At 41.5% G+C, this 23,685-nt stretch overlaps 1 protein-coding gene across 4 annotated transcripts in view; it reads right to left on the bottom strand.

Annotated features, from left to right (window-relative positions):
* BMPR1A (bone morphogenetic protein receptor type 1A) overlaps positions 1-22,346 on the bottom strand; it is a 149,990-nt gene extending 127,644 nt beyond the window's left edge. For 3 of the 4 annotated variants that reach the window (XR_009522450.1, XR_009522449.1, XM_060034668.1), the window contains exon 1: positions 22,229-22,346. The gene's annotated coding sequence lies outside the window, so the exon portion shown is untranslated. The remainder of the gene's footprint in view (positions 1-22,228) is intronic. The other variant, XR_009522451.1, reaches the window with a different exon arrangement.
* Positions 22,347-23,685: the final 1,339 nt, after the last annotated feature.

The raw sequence follows: 23,685 nt of genomic DNA on the forward strand, positions 1-23,685 counted from the left end.
CAGACAGGGGTTTAATCTCCAAAATATACAAACAGCTAACACAACTCAACAACAAAAAACCAAAGAACCCAATCAAAAAATGGACAGAAGACCTTAATAGACATTTCTCCAAAAAAGACATACAGATGGCCAGTAGGCACATGAAAAGATGCTCAACATCACTAATCATTAGAGAAATGCAAATCAAAACCACAGTGAGAAAAAAAAAAAAAAAAAAACCACAGTGAGATACCACCTCACACCAGTCAGAACGGCCATCACTAAAAAGTCTACAAACAAATGCTGGAGAGGGTATGGAGAAAAGGGAACCCTCCTACACTGTGGGTGGGAATGTAAGAAGATCCATGCACCCCTATGTTCATAGCAGCACTATTCACAATAACCAAAACATGGAAACAACCTAAGTGTCCATCAACAGATGAATGGATAAAGAAGATGTGGTACATATAGACAATGAAATATTACCCAGCCATTAAAAACGAATGAAATAATGCTGTTTGCAGCAACATGGATGCAACTAGAGATGATCATACTAAGTGAAGTCAGAAAGAGAAAGACAAATACCATATGATATCACTTATATGTGGAATCTAAAATATGGCACAAATTAACCTATCTACAAAACAGAAACAGACTCACAGACAAAGAGAACAGATTTGTGGTTGCCAAGGGAGAGAGGGATGGGAGAGGGAAGGACTGAGAGTTTGGGACTAGCAGATGTAAACTATTATATATAGGATGGATAAACAACAAGGTCCTACTGTATAGCACAGGGAACTATATTCAATATCCTGTGATAAACCATAATGGAAAATAATATAAAAAAAAGAATACCTCTAAGTGTATAACTGGGTCACTCTGCTGTACAGCAGAGATTGGCACAACACTGTAAAGCAACTAGACTTCAATAAAAAAAATAAAATTAAGGGCTTCCCTGGTGGCGCAGTGGTTGAGAGTCCGCCTGCCGATGCAGGGGACACGGGTTCGTGCCCCGGTCCGGGAAGATCTCACATGCCGCGGAGTGGCTGGGCCCGTGAGCCATGACCGCTGAGCCTGCGCATCCGGAGCCTGTGCTCCACAACGGGAGAGGCCACAACAGTGAGAGGCCCGCGTACAGCAAAAAAATAATAAAGTAAAATTAAATTAAAAATATTAAAAAGTAAAAAAATAAAATATTACTGCTCATTGACAATGCACCTGGTTACCCAAGAGCCCTGATGGAGATGTACAATAAGATTAGTGTTGTTTTCATGCCTGCTAACACAACATCCATTATGCAGCCCATAGATCAAGGAGTCACTTCAAAGTGTGAATTGAGTATCTTGTTCATTCAGGGTTTTTTTCTTGAATTTTAACATTTTTTACACAGCAGGTTCTTATTAGTCATCCATTTTATACACATCAGTGCATACCTGTCAATCCCAATCTCCCAATTCATCACACCACCACCGCTTCACCCGCCACGTTCCCCCCTTGGTGTCCATACATTTGTTCTCTACATCTGTGTCTCAATTTCTGTCCTGCAAACCAGTTCATCTGTACCATTTTTCTAGGTTCCACATATATGCGTTAATATACGATATTTGTTTTTCTCTTTCTGACTTACTTCACTCTGTATGACAGTCTCTGGATCCATTCATGCCTCTACAAATGACTCAATTTCATTCCTTTTTATGGCTGAGTAATATTCCATTGTATATATGTACCACATCTTCTTTATCCATTCATCTGTCAATGGGCATTTAGGTTGTTTCCATGTCCTGGCTATTGTAAATAACGCTGCAAAGAACACTGGGGTACATCTGTCTTTCTGAATTATGGTTTTCTCTGGGTATACTGCCCAGTAGTGGGATTGCTGGGTCATATGGTAATTCTATCTTTAGTTTTTTAAGGGACCTCCATACTGTTCTCCACAGTGGCTGTATCAATTTACATTCCCACCAACAGTGCAAGAGGGTTCCCTCTTCTCCACACCCTCTCCAGCATTTGTTGTTTGTACATTTTCTGATGATGCCCATTCTAACTGGTGTGAGGTAATACCTCATTGTACTTTTTTTTTTTTTTTTTTTTTTTTTTTTGCGGTACGCAGGCCTCTCACTGCTGTGGCCTCTCCCGTTGCGGAGCACAGGCTCTGGACGCACAGGCTCAGCGGCCATGGCTCACGGGTCCAGCCGCTCCGTGGCATGTGGGATCTTCCTGGACCGGGGCACGAACCCGCATCCCCTGCATCGGCAGGCGGACTCTCAACCACTGCACCACCAGGGAAGCCCCCTCATTGTACTTTTGATCTGCATGATGTTCAGCAGCTTTTCATGTGCTTCTTGGCCATCTGTATGTCTACTTTGGAGAAATGTCTATTTAGCTCTTCTGTTCATTTTTGGATTGGGTTGTTTGTTATTTTAATATTGAGCTGCATCAGCTGTTTATATATTTTGGAGATTAATACTTTGTCCATTAATTCGTTTGCAAATACTTTCTCCCATTATGAGAGTTTGTCTTCTCGTCTTGTTTGTAGTTTCCTTTGCAAAAGCTCTGAAGGTTCATTAGGTCCCATTTGTTTATTTTTGTTTTTATTTCCATTACTCTAGGAGGTGGATCAAAAAAGATCTTGCTGTGACTTATGTCAAAGAGTGTTCTTCCTATGTTTTCCTCTTAGAGTTTTATGGTGTCCGGTCTTACACTTAGGTCTCTAATCCACTTTGAGTTTATTTTTGTGTATGGTGTTAGGGAGTGTTCTAATTTCATTCTTTTGCATGTAGCTGTCCAGTTTTCCCAGCACCACTTACTGAAGAGACTGTCTTTTCTCCATTGTATATCCTTGCCTCCTTTGTCATAGATTAGTTGACCATAGGTACGTGGGTTTATCTCTGGGCTTTCTATCCTGTTCCACTGATCTATATTTCTGTTTTTCTGCCAGTACCATATTGTCTTGATTACTGCAGCTCTGTAGTATAGTCTGAAGTCAGGGAGTCTGATTCCTCCAGATCTGTGTTTTTCCCTCAAAACTGCTTTGGCTATTCAGGGTCTTCTGTGTCTCCATACAAATTTTAAGATTTCTTGTTCTAGTTCCATAAAAAATGCCGTTGGTAATTTGATAGGGATTGTATTGAACCTGTAGATTACTTTGGGTAGTATAGTCATTTTCACCATATTGATTCTTCCAATCCAAGAACATGGTATATCTCTCCATCTGTTGGTATCATCTTTAATTTCTTTCATCAGTGTCTTATAGCTTTCTGCATACAGGTCTTTTTTCTCCCTAGGTAGGTTTATTCCTAGGTACTTTATTCATTTTGCTGCAGTGGTAAATGGGAGTGTTTCCTTAATTTCTCTTTCAGATTTTTCTTCATTAGTGTATAGGAATGCAAGAGATTTCTGTGCATTAATTTTGTATTCTGCAACTTTACCAAATTCACTGATTAGCTCTAGTAGTTTTCTGGTGGCATCTTTAGGATTCCCTATGTATAGTATCATGTCATCTGCAAACAGTGACAGCTTTATTTCTTTTCCAATTTGAATTCCTTTTATTTCTTTTTCTTCTCTGATTGCTGTGGCTAAAAATTCCAAAACCATGTTGAATAATAGTGGTGACAGTGGACATCCTTGTCTTGTTCCTCATCTTAGAGGAAATGCTTTCAGTTTTTCACCACTGAGAATGATGTTTGCTGTGGGTTTGTCATAGATGGCCTTTATTATGTTGGGGTAGGTTCCCTCTATGCCCACTTTCTGGAGAGTTATCATAAATGGGTGTTGAATTTTGTCAAAAGCTTTTTATGTATCTATTGAGATGATCATATGGTTTTTCTTCTTCAGTTTGTTAATATGGTGTATCACATTGACTGATTTGCGTATACTGAAGAATCCTTGCATCCCTGGGATAAATCCCACTTGATCATGGTGTGTGATCCTTTTAATGTGTTGTTGGATTCTGTTTGCTAGTATTTTCTTGATTTTTGCATCTATATTCATCAGTGATATTGGTCTGTAATTTCCTTTTTTGTAGTATCTTTGTCTGGTTTTGGTATCAGGGTGATGGTGGCCTCATAGAATGAGTTTGGGAGTCTTCCTTCCTCTGCAATTTTTTGGAAGAGTTTGAGAAGGACAGGTGTTAGCTCTTCTCTAAATGTTTGATAGAATTCACCTGTGAAGCCATCTGGTCCTGGACTTTGGAAGATTTTTAATCACAGTTTCAATTTCATTGCTTGTGATTGGTGTGTTCACATTTCTATTTCTTCCTGGTTCAGTCCTGGAAGGTTATACCTTTCCAAGAATTTGTCCATTTCTTCCAGGTTGTCCATTTTATTGGCATACAGTTGCTTGTAGTAGTCTCTTAGGATGCTTTGTACTTCTGCAGTCCTGTTGTAACATCTCCTTTTTCATTTCTAACTTTATTGATTTTGAGTCCTCTCCATCTTTTTCTTGATGAGGCTGGCTAATGGTTTGTCAATTTTGTTTATCTTCTCAAAGAACCAGCTTTTAGTTTTACTGATCTTTGCTATTGTCTTCTTTGTTTCTATTTCATTTATTTCTGCTCTGATCGTTATGATTTCTTTCCTTCTACTAACTTTGCGTTGTTTGTTCTTCTTTCTCTAGTTCCTTTAGGGGTAAGGTTAGGTTGTTTATTTGAGATGTTGGTTGTTTCTTGAGGTAGGATTGTATCGCTGTAAACTTCCCTCTTAAACTGACTTTGCTGCATTCCATAGGTTTTGGATCATCCTGTTTTCATTGTCATTTGTCTCTACGTATTTTTTGATTTCCTCTTTGATTTCTTCAGTGATCTCTTGGTTATTTAGTAACGTATTGTTTAGCCTCCTTGTGTTGTGTTTTTTATGTTTTTTTCCCTGTAATTCATTTCCAATCTCATAGCATCGTGGTCAGAAAAGATGCTTGATATGATTTCAAATTTCTTAAATTTACTGAGCCTTGTTTTGTGACCCAAGATGTGATCTATCCTGGAGAATGTTCCATGTGCACTTGAGTAGAAAGTGTAATCTGCTGTTTTTGAATGGAATGTCCTATAAATATCAACTAAATCTATCTGGTCTAATGTGTCATTTAAAGCTTGTGTTTCCTTATTAATTTTCTGTCTGGATGATCTGTCCATTGGGGTAAGTGAGGTGTTAAAGTCCCCCACTGTTATTGTGTTACTGTCGATTTCCTCTTTTACAGCTGTTAGCAGTTGCTTTATGTATTGAGGTGCTCCTATGTTGGGTGCATATATAATTGTTATATCTTCTTCTTGGATTCATCCCTTGATCATTATGTAGTGTCCTTCCTTGTCTCTTGTAACATTCTTTATTTTGAAGTCTATTTTATCCGATGTGAGTATTGCTACTCCAGCTTTCTTTTGATCTCCATTTGCATGGAATATCTTTTTCCATCCCCTCACTTTCAGTCTGTACGTGTCCCTAGGTCTGAAGTGGGTCTCTTGTAGACAGCATATATATGGGTCTTGTTTTTGTATCCATTCAGCGAGCCTGTGTCTTTTGGTTGGAGCATTTAATCCATTCACGTTTAAGGTAATTATCAATATGTATGTTCTTATTACCATTTTCTTAATTCTTTTGGGTTTGTTTTTTTTTTGGGGGGGGGTTTGTTTTTGTAGGTCCTTTTCTTCTCTTGTGTTTCCCACTTAGAGAAGTTCCTTTAGTATTTGTTGTAGAGTTGGTTTAGTGGTGCTGAATTCTCTTAGCTTTGGCTTGTCTGTAAAGCTTTTGATTTCTCCATTGAATGTGAATGAGATCCTTGCCAGGTAGAGTAATCTTGGTTGTAGGTTCTTCCCTTTCATCACTTTAAATATGTCATGCCACTCCCTTCTGGCTTGTAGAGTTTTTGCTGAGAAATCAGCTGTTAACCTTATGGGAATTCCCTTGTATGTTATTTGTCATTTCACCCTTGCTGCTTTCAATAATTTTTCTTTGTCTTTAATTTTTGCCAATTTGATTACTATGTGTCTTGGCATGTTTCTCTTTGGGTTTATCCTGTATGGGACTCTCTGCACTTCCTGGACTTGGGTGGCTATTTCCTTTCCCATGTTAGGGAAGTTTTCGACTGTAATCTCTTCAAATATTTTCTCAGGCCCTTTCTCTCTCTCTTCTTCTGGGACCCCTATAATGCGAATGTTGTTGCGTTTAATGTTGTCCCAGAGGTCTCTTAGGCTGTCTTCTTTTCATTCTTTTTTCTTTATTCTGTTCCGCAGCAGTGAATTCCACCATTCTGTCTTCCAGGTCACTTACCCATTCTTCTGCCTCAGTTATTCTGCTATTGATTCCTTCTAGTGTATTTTTCATTTCAGTTATTGTATTCTTCATCTGTTTGTTTGTTCTTTAATTCTTCTAGGTCTTTGTTAAACATTTCTTGCACCTTCTCGATCTCTGTCTCCATTCTTTTTCTGAGGTCCTGGATCATCTTCACTAACATTATTTTAAATTCTTTTTCTGGAAGGTTGCCTATCTCCACTTCATTTAGTTGTTTTTCTGGGGTTTTATCTTGTTCCCTCATCTGGTACATAGCTCTCAGCCTTCTCATCTTGTCTTTCTGTGAATGTGGTTTTTGTTCCACAGGCTGCACGATTGTGGTTCTTCTTGCTTCTGCTGTCTGCCCTCTGGTGCATGGGGCTATCTAAGAGGCTTGTGCAAGTTTCCTGATGGGAGGGACTGGTGGTGGGTAGAGCTGGCTGTTGATCTGGTGGGCAGAGCTCATTAAAACTTTAATCCACTTGTCTGCTGATGGGTGAGGCTGGGTTCCCTCCCTGTTGGTTGCTTGGCCTGAGGTGACCCAATATTGGAGCCTACCCAGCCTCTTTGGTGGGGCTAATGGCAGACTCTGGGAGGGCTCACACCAAGGAATACTTCCCAGAACTTCTGCTGCCAGTGTCCTTGTCCTCATGGTGAGACACAGCCACCCCAAGCCTCTGCAGGAGACCCTCCAACACTAGCAGGTAGGTCTGGTTCAGTCTCCTACGGGGTCACTTCTCCTTCCCCTGGGTCCCGACGCGCACACTACTTTGTGTGTGCCCTGCAAGCACGGAGTCTCTGCTTCCCCCAGTCCTGTTGAAGTCCTGCAATCAAATCCCACTAGCCTTCAAAGTCTGATTCTCTAGGAATTCCTCCTCCCGTTGCCAGACCCCCAGGTTGGGAAGCCTGACGTGGGGCTCAGAACCTTCCCTCCAGTGGGTGGACTTCTGTGGTATAAGTGTTCTCCAGTTTGTGAGTCACCCACCCAGTAGTTATGGGGTTTGATTTTATTGTGATTGTGCCCCTCCTACCATCTCATTGTGGCTTCTCCTTTGTCTTTGGATGTGGGGTATCTTTTTTGGTGAGTTCCAGTGTCTTCCTGTCGATGACTGTTCAGCAGTTAGTTGTGATTCCGGTGCTCTCGCAAGAGGGAGTGAGAGCACATCCTTCTACTCCACCATCTTGAACCAATACACCTCGTTCAATCAGTTTTAATCTTTCTTATTTACTAATTAATATTTAATTGCCATGAATTTCCCATAAAGTTTCACATTGGCTACACTGGTATTACAGTGTGGTCTCACTGTAATTTACTTCTAAATTGTGTGACTTCAGATATGATTGTCCCTTTAAGCTATCTAAAAGCTATTTAAAAGCTATGTCTCTTCCCCCCTGCCAAGAATGTAGGTGTTTTTGTTTTAGATTTTTTGTTTGTTCTGTATGTTTTTGTTTTTGGGGGGAGGTAAAGCATCCTCTTGCTGTTCATTTCTATAGGCACCGTGGTCAGAAAATATAACCTGTTTGTTTTTTGCTTTCTGAAAAATCTACTGATTTTCTTTGTGGAACAAAAGATGCTCACTTTTGGGGACTATTCCGTGTGTTCCAAAAGCATATATATTCTCAAGAAATCTATGTGTAGGGGGCTTCCCTAGTGGCGCAGTGGTTAAGAATCCACCTGCCAATGCAGGGGACATGGGTTCAAGTCCTGGTCCAGGAAGATCCCACATGCTGCGGAGCAACTAAGCCCCTGTGCCACAACTACTGAGCCCTCGTGCCACAACTACTGAAGCCTGTGTACCCTAGAGCCTGTGCTCCGCAACAAAGAGAAGCCTCTGCAATGAGAAGGCTGCGCACCACAACAGAGAGTAGTCCCCCCCTCACCGCAACTAGAGAAAGCCCACGCGCAGCAACGAAGACCCAACACAGCCAAAAATAAATTAATTAATTAGTTTAAAAAAAATGAATCTATGTGTAGGAACTACAGCCAGTCTTCATTAAGGATCTAGAACTGAGAAACGGAAAGCCACTGAATACCAATAGTTATTTTTTCTCCCCAAATAAGGTACACAACACCTTATTTGTTCAATGCATTTGATTCATTCTTCTCTCTACAGATAAATTTCTGATTACTTAGGTATTTGAATCCCACCACCCTGACTAGGAGCAAACCCTCTGTGTCTAATGGCCTGAACACTCCAGTCACCAATGGCCCAAAAGCAAACTCCTAGGCAAAACAATCCAACTGGCCCCACTTGAATTAGAGGTCCATCTTCAGTCTACTCAACTATGGCCAGGAAGAGCAAGGTCGTTATTGTAAAGACTTTTTAAAGCTCACCCACAGCCAGGTCTCCTCTACTTCCAGGGACATGGAAGAACTACAATTCTTTACCCCCTTGCAGTTAGGTAAGGCCAAATGACTAGTTCCTACTACTAAAGTTACATACATAATTGCTGGTTACAAGATCCTCCAATGTTCTCCTTCCTTCCATAGCAACCAAGAAAGCCATGTATTCCAGAGGAACAGCTACAAGATGGCAGAGCCTCTGACAGGCTTTCTCTCAACTGCTTACTTGACCCAAGCTGAATATGGAATGAGAAACGAACTTTTCACTCTGTCAAGCCACTGAAATTTGAGAAATTTTTTCCTTAATGTGGCATAATTTAGCCTATTCTGATTAATACTGTCCTGTTAACCAATACCTCCGAAAGCTGCAAGGAGGTCAAATTCTCTCTATATTCTCTATTTATAATAAAATTGACATCACCAGTACAAATGAAATTTGGGGACAGAGTCTTTCTTTTCTATAGTCTCCAAATTTTTCTTAAAATAGTATATATATTTTTTCACAATCAGAGAAAAATACTCTTTAAAGAGCTAATAAAATTTCAATGGAATTAGCACTTTGGAACTAGAAACTTAGCCATTATCTCGTCTAGTCCTGACCGCTTCCATTCTACATAACAGAGAACTGAGACCTAAAGCATGTCCTGAATGAGACTATCCAACAGTCAATACTGGACTAAGGATAACCACTCAGGCCTCTGGATTGTTGAAATCAGTTAAGATAACACATTTTAAGATTTATTCTCTTATCTTTTAAAAATATACTTTCTACGATTTTCCATGGGTCTTTTCCCCTGCTTTATTCTAATTTTTACATATCTCACCACATTCTCAACCTAAATAAGGTTAGGTCCCCTACTAACCACTCTCCTAGTACTCTACACTTTTCTTTCCTAGCACCAATACTGCATTGTCATGACATAACTGGGTGAGTTTGTGTTTTTTTAATCTGGTCTCCCCCACTAGAGCATAAGCTCTATGAAAGCAGAACTCAGGGCTATTTTTATTCACTATTGTATAACCAAGTCTGAACAGTCTCTAGTCTGTAACAGGTGCTCATTACACACTTATCAAGTTGAATTATACTTTCCAAGTCTTAAAGACTTAGAAATAATTACCAACACTAAACTGATCATCTCAGAATTCTTGTCTCTGCTTCCTCAAAAAGACTGTTTCTTTCTCCTTAGAAAAGTTAAGGGCTCTATGCAAGTGCCAAGAAAATAGGAGGTTTTCATAAAGGGTACTGAAGCCTCCTAGAAATCAAGTAAATTAGGAATCAAGCTTTGCGAGGGAGATGGAGTTCAAATGTACTAACAGGAAAACAAAATACACCTATTTTGGTCAATCACACCTTTCCTCCTGTCTTATTAAAAAGGGAATTTGATGTAAAACATGAAACTAAAATTCCCCCACAATCCATCCAATCAAACTTGACAAAGAGGAAATCCCAATCATTTTAATTTCTTGAGACGGACACTTAAATCGTTTATTTTTAGGCTTTCTACTTTTCTAACATATATTTTTAAAGCTATAACATTTCCTCTAAGTATGGAATTAACTGTATCCCAAATTTTGATATGACATGTATTTTCATTATTCTTGAATCCCAAATAATTCCTAATTCTTTTGTAACTTATTTGACCCATGTGTGGTTATTTAGAAGTGCACTGTTTAATTTCAAAGATTTTCTCATTATCTTTTGTTATTCGTTTCTAATTTAATTCCATTATCATCAGAGGACATTGTGAATGATTTCAATCCTTTGATATTTGTTGAGGCTTGCTTTAATGACCCAGCAAATGGGTCACACTCTATCCTTACTGGGTGTGATGTTCACTATATATTATGTTTTTTTGTTGCATCACCTGACCTTCCGTATCTTTACTAATGTTCTGTCTGCCAGTTTGATCAGCAGTCAGTGTGGTCATGGTCCCAACCTAAAAGTTTAGGTAATGTACACAGTGCTTACAATGGGTCAAATACAGTTCTAAGATATAAAATACATTTATATTATATACATATGTTTTATGTATACATATGACATATATATATATATATATATATATATATATATATATATAAACTTACAACCACTCCATGAGGTAGGAGCCGTTATTCCCATTTTACAGATGAGGAAACAGACACAGAGATGTTACTCAATTTATCAAAACTGCTGATGGCCCAGCTAGGAAGAAGCTGAGCTGGGATTTAAACCCAACCAGAGTCCATGCTCTTAACCACTATATATTTATAACACATGATCCTAGGATAAAATGTTTTCCCTCAAGTAGAAAAAAATTTTACTGAAACAGTACCCCCCCAAAATGGTTAAGAACTATTTTTTTATTAGAAATGCTTAAGATGTGAATTTTAAAAGGATACAAACATTGCATCCTCAGAATCAGGCAAACTACACAAAAACTATGAGTAGAAAAAGAAGACTGAAAATAATTATACTGAATGTCAACAATGGTTGTTATGAGATGCTGGGGATGTGTTTCCTTTTTGTTCTACTTTTCCATGTTTTCTGAGTCCTGAATATGTATCATCCCTATAGTAAGTAAAAACTAAAGAGCATTCTATAAGCACTGACTTAACTGACAGTGTTCTGCCTTAATTTTCAAGAGGTAAAAAATGTTAGCAAAACAATGAATCACCAGAGATAATGGATACTAAAAAGTGCTTTGTAAACTATAAAGCTATTCAAATATTAGTAATTTAAGCATCCCAAAACCAAATAAAAGCTTTTTTATGTCTTTCCCTTTTTAAATTTCAACTGTTTTATTTATTTTTTTAGTTTTTCTAGTTTTTGGCTGCACCACGCTGGTATGTAGGATCTTAGCTACCTGACCAGGGATCGAACGCACACCTCCTGCACTGGAAGGCAGCCTTAACCACTAGACTGCCAGGGAAGTCCCTCAACTGTTTTTAAATGCCTGATTATTTTAAAACTTAAATATTTTGTCTAAACAAATTCCTAAGAGCTGATTTTTGAAGGGCAGAACATTAAAGTACCACACATCCCTGAATACTAACAAAAACGAAAGCAACCAACAAATTTACAACAGATCACACTCTTTTAGTATCACTGAAAATCCCCTGATCTGTAATCTAATAAAATGTTGATTCAGTGCTGAAGATTTCAATAGGAAACCCACATTTAATCCCCCAAAGTGATCTGTTACTTTTGGAAAAGAATTTTTATAACTCCTTAAGAAAAGGGAATAATTCGTTTAAAGATGACTTAATACACACTGTAACACTAAAATTGTCCATATCATAATTAGTTGTAAGAATATCAGCTCAGTCTATTTAGGATATGTTTCTCTTTCAAAGTTTCTTCTGCTATTTCTGCAACAGAACCTATGAACAAAGAACACACAGCTGCCTCGCAGATGTATAATTTCAGTGTTTAGATTCCATTCTTCCTAGCTTCATTCTGCAAGAGATTTTGGATTTTCTATTTCCATATGGTTTTTGACCTTCCTCAGTTTAGGTTCTACCTCCTTACATCTTACTCTATTTTAGTCCATTATTATAGAAAAACACTTCAAATTTGAAACACCTTAATTTTTTTAAAACTTGCACAGCTGAAAAGAGGAGAATATACGCGAAAAAAAGATGAACAGATAACTAGAACAAGACAGCCAAATTTCCAAAACTTTCTATTTCTATTTAGATAACTCCCCCCCACCCCATCCTCTTAATTCTAAGTTTCTTATATTTCAGGTTCAGACATAAAAGTTTAATGTATGCACAGAATTTCAGCTTTACTCACCTAATTTCATCAAATTCTTAAGTTATGGCAGAAACATTAAGCAGTAAGATTTTTTTAAATGTACACTGTATATACCAAAATGTTTACAGATGTCACCTTTGAGTAGCATGAATATGACAGATTTTTACTTTCTTCTCGGGGCTTTTCTGTGTTTTAAATTTGTTCAGTGAGCACCACTTCTGTAATAAGGAGGCAAAAAAGGCTTTTGTTTTGTTTTAAAGAGAAACCTGCGAGGAAAAGGATTCTTTTTAAATGTCTACATGCCATAACCACTTATGTTTAAAAATTTTTTATGGAACAACATAAGCAATTTACTAATATTCCAGAGGACAGTCTCAGCATCATTAACAGGTAAAAATCAGGTTTCATTTCTCAACCTATTTTACTCCCAAAACTGCCCCCTAGATGAGCTTATTCACTTTCATTTTCAATTGATGTGGCAGTATTTTTAAATTTTTTTCTTCCTGTTCTCTCACAGGATTTTAAGTGTATTCTAAGAAACAATACAAATAACATAATTATGTTTTACAAATATCTACCCAATTTCAACTACTTTAAGAGTAAAAGCCATGGTAAAGCTGTGAAAAAGGCTTGTCTTTGTGATCATCATCAACAATTAAACTGATATATGTCTCAGAAATGAGATATACAACACTAATTTTATTTATTTTAATTAATTAATAAATTAATTATGGCTGCGTTGGGTCTTCCTTGCTGCACACAGGCTTTCTCTAGTTGCGGCGAGTGGCAGCTACTCTTTGTTGCAGTGTTCAGGCTTTGCATTGCCGTGGCTTCTCTTGTTGTGGAGCACGGGCTCTAGGCGCACGGGCTTCAGTAGTTGCAGTGCGCAGGCTCAGTAGTTGTGGCTCACAGGCTCTAGTGCACAGGCTCAGTAGTGTGGCACACGGGCTTAGTTGCTCTACAGCATGTGGGATCTTCCTGGACCAGAGCTCGAACCCGTGTCCCCTGCACTGGCAGGCGGATTCTTAACCACTGCAACACCAGGGAAGTCCCAGTATACTCATTTTAAAAAATATTTACGAGAAGGGTTCTGGATGTTTAAAAAGTAACTGTATTCCACTGACCTTTTAATATCCTTTTTTCTACAATGCACAGGAAACATTAGGAAAGTCAAAGAATGCCAGTCAAAAAGTTACCCATGAAAAGTTTCTAACAAATCTTAAATATTAAAAAGAGGGGCCTCCCTGGTGGCGCAGTGGTTAAGAATCCGCCTGTCAATGCAGGGGACAAGGCATATTACTGAAATGTAGACAATAAAAGTTATCTGTTATCAAGTGACCATATTTTGTTGATTTGGTGTATATTTAAGATACTTCTGGATACTGTTGAAACATTTTTATTTCATGACATTTTTAAATGATTTTTTGAAAAATATATAAGTTTAACAACCTCACCAAATTTTAACAGCCTTTACTTTAACATTTCCCATCAGGAGCTCCTTTCAGCTAGAAATCTAAAATATTCTTAGTTAAATACAAATTTAAGACATTCAAGATCTTATATTCCTAAAATATATTAAAAAAATTTTAATTTCGAATAAGAAAACTACCTAAAAATTTCAATACACAAAACAGTATGACAACCACGCCAAGTCTCCTCCAGACTTAACTTCAAAATTGAGAGTTTGTAACATTGCAGATAATTTACCTAAAGGCTATGCTCAAAAGAGGAGATAAGAAAGCTGAGCATGGAAGAATACCACTGGTCACACGCTATTCCCTTCATTACCTGAAATGACTGCCAGGACAGGAAGAGTGACTTTTCAGCCAAAAGTCAGAAATCCAGTGCTGTCATCAGGACCCAAAGCATTATAAGACCTGCAATTTCTGTGACTAACTACTCTACATTGAAGTCATGGAATTTTCTTTCTTTTTTTCTTTAAGCATAAAATAACCTTAAGGGTTATCAAGTCTTTTCACTTTTTAAGATAAGGAAACAGACATCAGATAGTTAATGCAGTATCCAAGACCGCACAGTTAGCTCAGTGGTAGTACCAGTACTAGATGTTAGTTTATAAAAAATTAGAAGCCAATACTTAAGTGTTCCACTGCTTCTTTAAAATTTTTCATATTTCCCAAATTATCCACAGTAGGTGTACTGCTCTTATAATTTAAAAAAATCTATTTATTTATTAATTTTTGGCTGTGTTGGGTCTTCCTTGCTGCGCTCAGGCTTTCTCTAGTTGCGGCGAGCGGGGGCTACTCTTCGTTGTGGTGCGCAGGCTTCTCATTGCGGTGGCTTCTCTTGTTGTGGAGCACGGGCTCTAGGCACACAGGCTTCAGTAGTTGTGGCGCATGGGCTCGGTAGTTGTGGCTCATGGGCTCTAGAGCACAGGCTCGGTAGTTGTGGTGCATGGGTTTAGTAGCTCCGCGGCATGTGGGATCTTCCCGGACCAGGGCTCAAATGCGTGTTCCCTGCATTGGCAGGCGGATTCTTAACCACAGTGCCACCAGTGAAGTCCTGCTTTTATAATTTTTTTTTTCGCGGTACACGGGCCTCCCACTGCCGCGGCCTCTCCCGTTGCGGAGCACAGGCTCGGGACGCGCAGGCTCAGCGGCCATGGCTCACGGGCCCAGCCGCTCCACGGCATGTGGGATCTTCCCGGACCGGGGCACGAACCCGCGTCCCCTGCATCGGCAGGCGGACTCTCAACCACTGCGCCACCAGGGAAGCCCTATAATTTTTAAAAGAGCAAAAAATGTTTGCTTTAAAAACTACTAAATACTTCCGGGAGCCCTCTCCCTCTCCTTTCTGGTCCAAGGTCTCACTCTATATAGGCCACTTTCTCAGAAAGGCCTTCCAAAGCACCTGCACCCTAAACAGACCAGGTTCCCTTATTACACACTCTTATAAGCTCCCTGTGATTGTGTTTTGTATATCTTAATATAACTATAATTAGATAATTATTTGTGAAATTATTTAATGTCTATCTTCTCTACCTAGGTCTTAAATTGCTGTTTCTCAGGGCTGTTCTAGGCTCTCTGCTGTTATATACCAGGAGTTCCTGAAATGAGGTCCATAACATAACCGTGAAATTATACACTTGTTACATTAGTGTATTTTTCTTCAGATACTCAAAAAATGACCTTTAAAGGGGTTAAGAACCAAAAGTAGTAGATTTATGTTGTGTACCTACCCAGAGCCATCCTTTCTTTGGGGAAACAACCACTTGCCCATCTCACATGGTTCCAAGAAGGCTATTCGTCCCTGACTGCTCCAGTGGGCATATAAGCCAGTTCTGGCCAATGATGGTACCCCAGACTCCATGTAGACCCGATAACAATCTCCCCATGAGACAGAATACATGCACCTGGGAAAGAAGTGCTTTTTCCCTCTCTTGAATCCATAGCAATAAGGCCCATTATAAGCCTAGAGTTACCAGTGGTCCTCTCTGCCAGATGAGGCCAAAAAAGAGGTAAGCAGAGGGCTTCCCTGGTGGCGCAGTGGTTGAGAGTCCACCTGCCGATGCAGGGGACGCGGGTTCATGCCCCGGTCCGGGAAGATCCCACATGCCGCGGAGCGGCTGGGCCCGTGAGCCATGGCCGCTGGGCCTGCGTGTCCGGAGCCTGTGCTCCGCAACGGTGAGAGGCCCACGTATCGCAAAAAAAAAAAAAAAAAAAAAAAAAAGGTAAACAGAGAAGAGAGACCCCCGATTACATCATCTGAACACTTAGATCCAGCCATACCTACTTCCAGTCTTTTCAAAAACGTGACGGGCGGGGTAGGAGGGGAGCCTTTTTCCCCTTTAAACTATGAGTTAGGTTTGTCACTTGCAAGCATAAGTCACCTGAGAGAGCCACCCAATTCCCACTGTTGAAATATACAACTTATATAGTAATCACTCCCAAATGCCTACCTCCAGCCCAAATCACTGTCAAACTCCAGACCAATATATGCAAGCAACTGCCAAGTAGAGCTCTCTACCTGGTGTTTCAGAGGATCAAAACTATTTTCCTCCAGAATCCAGCTCTCCCTCCACTTTTTTCATCTCAGCCAACAACACACATCTACCCTACCAGGTTTCCGATCTAGAAACCTAGGAATCATTCTTGACAATCCCACTCCTCCTCTCTCCCCCAGCTAATTACCAAGTCCTGTCCATTCTACGCCCTAACTACCTGCCACTATCCTAGTCTGAGCCAGGATGGAACAGCTTCCCTACAGTTTCAGTGTCTTCAGTCTTCTTTTCTTCAAACTGATTCTCCGCTATGTAACTAATCTCACAAAACTGCAAATTTGACTATTTTATCCCCACACTTGACATACCACTATCCTCCTTAAGTGAACACCCAATTATATACAGATAGAGCAACAACCAAGCTCCACAGCTTCAGATGTTATTAGTGGTAGGTATAAAAAATGTATACAGTAAGAAAACAAGGTTCATCAGAAACATAAAAGTATAGAAGAGTAACAATGTCCATAATATCAGGGTAGCTCAAATTCACCAGTTTTTAATAAAAGATACTCAAGAATATCTTTCCTTATCTAGTTTGTGCCTATTCATTAGTTCTATATTTAACTGCCCTTATGAACTTGGTTTAGGGACCCCCCTGAGTCCACAAGATGGATTCCACTAATCATCTGATCTCCTTAAGACCCTACTCTAGTGCTTTCTTCAAAAAACATTACTGGGATCTTTGAGCATGTCATTTTGTTTCTATCAATATTTTTATTTATTTATTTATTCATTTATTTTTGGCTGTGTTGGGTCTTCATTTCTGTGCACGGGCTTTCTCTAGTTGCGGCGAGCGGGGGCCACTCTTCATCACGGTGCGCAGGCCTCTCACTGTCGCGGCCTCTCTTGTTGCGGAGCACAGGCTCCAGATGCACAGGCCCAGTAGTTGTAGCTCACGGGCTTTGCTGCTCCGCGGCATGTGGGATCTTCCCAGACCAGGGCTCGAACCCGTGTCCCCTGTATTGGCAGGCAGACTCTCAACCAATGTGCCACCAGGGAAGCCCCTATCAGTATTTTTTTAGCACTGACAGCCTTTAAAATATTGGCTATACACCACTATTTACAATAGCCAAGACATGGAAACAACCTAAATATCCATCTACAGATGAATGGATCAGATGTGGTATATATATACAATGGAATATTACTCAGCCATAAAAATGAATGAAATAATGCCACTTGCAGCAACATGGACGGACCTAGAAATTATCATACTAAGCGAAGTAAATAAGACACAGAAAGATAAATATCAAAGATATTTGATATCATATCAAATATCATTTATATGTGGAATCTAAAGTATGACACAGATGAACTTATCTACAAAACAGAAACAGACTCACAGACATAGAGAACAGACTTCTTGTTGCCAAGGGGTAGGGCAATGAGGGAGGGAAGTATTGGGAGTTTGGGATTAGCAGATGCAAACTATTATATATAGGATGGATAAACAACAAGGTCCTACTGTATAGCACAGGGAACTATATTCAATATCCTGAATCAACTTTGCTATCCAGCAGAAATTAATACAACATTGTAAATCAACTATACTTCAATAAAATTTATTAAAAGTTGGCTATAAGGACTTCCCTGGTGGCACAGCAGTTAAGAATCTGCCTGCCAGCTGATTCACTTTGCTATAAAGCAGAAACTAACACACCATTGTAAAGCAATTATACTCCAATAAAGATGTTAAGGAAAAAAAAAAAAAAGAATCCTGCCAATGCAGGGGACACGAGTTCAATCCCTGGTCTGGGAAGATCCCACATGCTGCAGAGCAACTAAGCCCATGCACCACAACTACTGAGCCTGCGCTCTAGAGCCCGCGCACCACAACTACTGAAGCCTGCGTGCCTAGAGCCTGCGCTCCGCAACAAGAGAAGCCACTGCAACGAGAAGCCCATGTGCAGCAATGAAGACCCGATGCAGCCAAAAATAAATAAATATATAAATTTATTTATTTTTTTTAAAAAAAGAAAATTCCTTTCTTCAGAAGGGGTTCCATCCAGAATTAGAAAATGGAGAAGACTTCAAAAAGAGATGGAATTTGAAATGGAGCTTGACGGAGGCAGAACTTGTACATACGACAATTAACTATTTATGCAGTCCCAGTAGAGAGAGAGTTATAAGCAACAGCAGAAGAAGGGTGGAAAGAACTTGTGCAGGAAGCAAAAATAGTGGAAGATAAGAATCTGGCAAATCTGAGGCAAATCCCAAGGAAACAATTTCATTTAATAGAAGACACTGGAAACTTCTAAGTGAGGAAGTGACAAGAATGGGATTCAAGATTAATTTAGGCAGAAATGCATAAGTTAACCTGGATAAAGGTGGAAGTAAAGGCAAGAAGATCATAACATTAGGCCAGGTGGGATGAGAACCTGATTCAGCTAGCAGGAAAAAAAAAAAAAAAAAAGATTGAAGAGGGAAAATTATCAAATATACAAATATATACACAGGACATAATATTGTATACAAGTATATTGAGTCAAAGAAATTTAAAGAAAAAAGAATTATGTGAAAACCAAATAACATTAGACGTGAAAACTCAATAAATAAATTTCTGGAAAAAATATTAAACACTAAAATTCACACAAGAAATAGAAAACCTACACAGATCAACAGCTATTAAATAAACTGAAATGGTACTCAAATTCCTCTCCAGGAAAAAAAATATATATATAAGCCTGAATGCTCTTACAGGTGAGTTCTGCCAAACTCTCAAGTAAAAGATAATCCCAGGGGCTTCCCTGGTGGTGCAGTGGTTGAGAGTCCGCCTGCCGATGCAGGGGACGCGGGTTCGTGCCCCGGTCCGGGAAGATCCCACATGCCGCGGAGCGGCTGGGCCCGTGAGTCATGGCCGCTGAGCCTGCGCGTCCGGAGCCTGTGCTCCGCAACGGGAGAGACCACAACAGTGACAGGCCCGCGTACCGCAAAAAAAAAAAGATAATCCCAGTCTAAACTGTTCCTGAAAAGAGAAAAAAAGAAGGAAAGCGGCCCAACTCACTTTGCAATCTATTATAACCTTGTTACCAACATGTATTAAGAACTGTACCAGAGCTGGCATGAACAGATTGAAGAGTGACAATACCATGAAAGCAGAACCAATAGATGTTGGCTACAGACAACACGTGATGGGATGGGGAAAGGACTAGGTTTGGGATAACATCAACAAAAATAAGGAACACCAGGGAAACAAGTTTGGTAAGAAGGACGAGTTCACTTTGAACCTGAATAATCAGGTAGAGGTACGCATAAAACAATTTGAAAAACCAGAATTCAAGGGCAGAAGGGAAATAAAGAATAGAGATTTGAGAATTATTCAGACAGAAGGGTCTGAAACAATGTCAAAGGACCAGAGATCTGAAAAGTGAAACTTGGAGAACACTTACATTAATGAGGAAGAAGGAAGAACAGAAAGTGAAAAGGGGCAAAGAGTAACGAGGTCAGTATAATGTCACAGAAGCCCTGTTTTCATCTAGTTAATTCATACTTATCCTTCAGAACTGTCACAGGGTTCCAATGTAACATTTTTAAGAAGGCCTTCTGAGATTCTTCCAACATACACCAGCACCAGGTCAGGCCCCCATTTTAAGCTCTTATAAATACTCTGTACTTTATCTATACAATTATATTTAATTATAGAATTCATTCTTCAATATACGTCTCCTTCAGTAGACTTTAAGCTCCATGAAGGCAAGGCGCCGTATCTGTTGTTGCCTCCTACTGACTCGTGTGTTACGTTAGAATACAGTAAGTATTCGTTGAATGAAATGGACAGGAGAATGGTGGACAAGGAAAAGTATTTCAAGAATGATGGGTCGATGTTAAATGCTAAAAAAACGCTCAAGCTGACTTGGAAAGGGGGCTTTAAAAGTGTTTATTAGGTTACAGGTGACCTTTGTGAAGGTGAAATCCAGATAATAAGGGGTTAAGAAGTGAATGGATCGCCAGGAAGTAAAGGCAGGAAAAGTAAACTGTTCCTGGCAATGTCTAGAGTTGGGATTATGAAGGAGTGAATTGTAATTTTACTTCATTTTGCTCTATTTTTCTTAACAAACATGTATCACTTTTATAAGGACCTAATTTATTTTTATTGTTAATATGATTTGAAAAGGAAAGGCAGCAACAAGACAGGTTGAGGGAGTAGCAGACTCAAGGGAAGGTTTTTGTAAATTGAAGCAATCTTAAGCACATTCATACTTGTAAGAACTCTAAGACAAAAGAGTAACTTATACTCCATTAAGTAGGAAAGAAGAGAAAAATGAAATAAGGTGTTAACCAGGAGGAAGGACAAAAAATATTCTTCCACTAAGATGGAAGGAAAGAAGATGATAAAAGGAATCCAGTAAATTCTGGAAGGAGCTCCCATTGGATGCCTCAATGTTTTCTGGAAAGGATGTGAAGTGAAGAAAGCAGAAAAAGTTTGAAATGAGTTCTACGGAGAATGTGCGGGCGGGCGGGCGGGCGGGCGGGGGCGGGGGGGCGGGGTGGTGGTGCAAAACAGGAGTGGAACACTGATTCTGTTAAGAGGTCATTCTAAATTTCAACTGGCCTTTTGTAAACTGCAACCCATTTCTAGCTCAGAACTGCCCGTATTTTAGCTTTAATTTTAAATATTTAAATAAAATTCTAGTTCAGAAACTTTCTATTTCAACAACTTAAAAGTTATAAGCATTGATACATTCTACTTTAATTCAGACTTGAACTCCTCTTTTGAAATAAATACAATAAAGGAGTTGTTTTCAACTCAAGCAACAAATGAGCGATCATTTCAAGTATGAGTTTACTGAAAAGCACTCCTAAACGTCAGAGTGTCTGCAGAGAAAGGCTTTTTGTAGTTGTTGTTTAACTCTTCGCATGCCTCACTTTAACAGATCCTGAATAATAGAGAAAATCTTGGGTTCAAATCCCAGCTCATTTAGACAAGTCATACAACCTCTTAGCGTCTCGGTTTCCTCTTCTAAAAAATGAGGAATATACTAACTAGGATTATCATAGGGATTAAATGACGTAACACAGGTGAACGTGCGAAGTTCGTACTATGTACTCGGAACAGTTTGCTAACCGTCTGAAAGACAAAACCTGCAGCACTTTGACCAAATTAAAACATCCGAGAGCCTGAAAGAGCACAAGTCACAAAACGCCAGATCCTAGCACACAGCACATTATGTTTCTTCCCTGACGCAAGCTTTTTTTTTTTTTTTTCCTTGCCAAACCTTTCCACTAGGAGTCTGGAAAGAGAAAAAAAGGGTTACATTCAATCCAGCAGAAAGTTTTCAGAAACTGAAGTGCAGAATCACAACAGACATGGCAGCGGAGGCAGCGCAGGACAACAGGTGAACCTCCGAGAAACCTGGCACCTTCCCGCGGGCAAGTTTTGCGGGAGGGCTGGCAGTTGCTCCTGGCTCTACCGCCCCACGAAACAGACATTCGTTTTCTCTTTCTTTTTTTTTTTTTGCAGAAACATAATGGACAAATCGCGAATATCACCCTCGCAGCTCCCGGGCGGGGAGGTGAGCGCCTTTCCCATTTAAGGATTCAAGAATCGTCCTTGGTGGCGGCTTTCGCCCACACAGCCTCCCCAAACTCGGCCTGAAACCCGGGGGTGGGGAACAAAGAGGGGCCCAGAGGCGGGGACGTCGCGGGGGGCAGCCAGGGGGCCCGGGTCTCCGGCAGGGCCAGGCCCGGGGCGGCAGGGCCCAGTCGGCCGCGGCCTGACACAGCCGGGGCAGCGGGGACCCTGCTGAGCGGCCAGCCCCGCCGGCCCCCAGCTCGGGCCTCCCTCGCACTCCCGGCTCCCCCCGAAACTTCGCCCCGAGCCCGCGCCAGCTTCCCTGCCGCGGCCGGCCTCTTCCGACGCGCACACGCACTCTCCGGACGAGCCAACTCACCCGTACCCTGGGGAACTCATCCTGCAGCCCTCGGCGCGGAGCGGGGTGGGCGCGGCGAGCCGCCGGGGCAAGGCGGGGGCCCGGCTCGGCCTCCGCCCTGGGCGTGCAGCGGCCCCAGCCCGGTCGCCCCTCGCGCGGCCGTACGATTCTCGTCTCGCGCGGACGGACGCGGCGCAGCCCGAGCCTTCCTGCCCGCCCTCCTCCCTCCTCCTTTGCCGAGCGCCAGCAGGCGGATTCCAATCTCGGCAGCCGTCGCCGCCGCCGCCGACACTCGCCTAGGAGGGAGGAGTGGAGGCGGGGGGGCCGGCACGGGAGCGGGGTCTGGGGGGAGGGGCGGGCCTCCGCGAGACTGGTTGCAGCGCGCGCGCACTGGGAGGGCGCCCGCCCCGCCCGGCCGGGGACGCGAAAGGTGCCGAGCGCGCGGCGGAAGTGACCGAAGGGTCTGAGGTGCTCGGCGCCCCACTGCCGGGGAGGACGGCTGGCAGCCGGCAAGGGGGCGCCGGGCTGCCGTAGGGGAGGGGGGGGTTCTCCTCCGCGCGGCCCCGTCGGCCCCTCCTCACTGAGATGCCCCATTGCCGCTGTGGCGGGGCTGGCCAGTGTCCGGAAGCCGTGTCGAGCAGACGCAGTGCTCGCGCCGTACACGACTGAGCGCCGTGGAACGGCGCGGACATCGCAGGCCCTTGCTGCGCGCTGGCCGGACCCCCGGCACTGCCAGTGTTCCGGGGTTCCTTCGTGTGGACCCCTCACCCCGACAAACTCTAACTCAACAAAAATTCTGACACGTGAGGGCAGGTCAGCGCTTGCGGAATAAGCCTAATCGCTGAGAATTCACACGCCACGGCGGGGAACTGCCCGATCGTGGTAGTAGTGGTTGCGACAAAGAAAAGAATAATGTAGCCACAGTACAACCATTATTCACCCACAGCTCCCCGGCTTCTCTTTCTGGGCTCTTTGCCAGCGTGCCGAGGCGCAGGTAGGGAGGTGGAGGTGGACAGGCTCCGAGTGAGCTGCAGGGGAAAGGAGCATTTCCGCGTCGGTCCTGGAGCTCCGAGGCCTGGCCCGCCCGCGGACCCTGTGATGGAGCCCGTGAATTCCAAAGGCATAAGATGAGAAGCGGCGTTAACCCAACAGAACTGAAGTCAGCGGACTATAAATATTGCTCCCTTCTCTACCTTTGGCTCACTCCAGGGACCTCGGGTACACTCCGGAGTCTCATTCCCTCCATTTGGAAAACATAAATAATTGTCACTACCTCTTTTCTTCCATTTGTCCTCATTCTTTGGAAAATGCCGTTAAAAGTATTCAATGTCCTGGATGTGAAGAAAGAGTCTAGGTCCCTTTTTAACAACCAAATGTGACCTTGATCTCTTTGGTAAGTCTTTCAACGAATGTATGGTGTTAAGTCTCTTTACAAAAGATACTCTTTTTTAAAATTACCTTTATAAAATCACTTTTTA

Source organism: Delphinus delphis, chromosome 16 (genome assembly GCF_949987515.2).
Source record: "Delphinus delphis chromosome 16, mDelDel1.2, whole genome shotgun sequence".
Taxonomy (NCBI): Eukaryota; Metazoa; Chordata; class Mammalia; order Artiodactyla; family Delphinidae; genus Delphinus; species Delphinus delphis.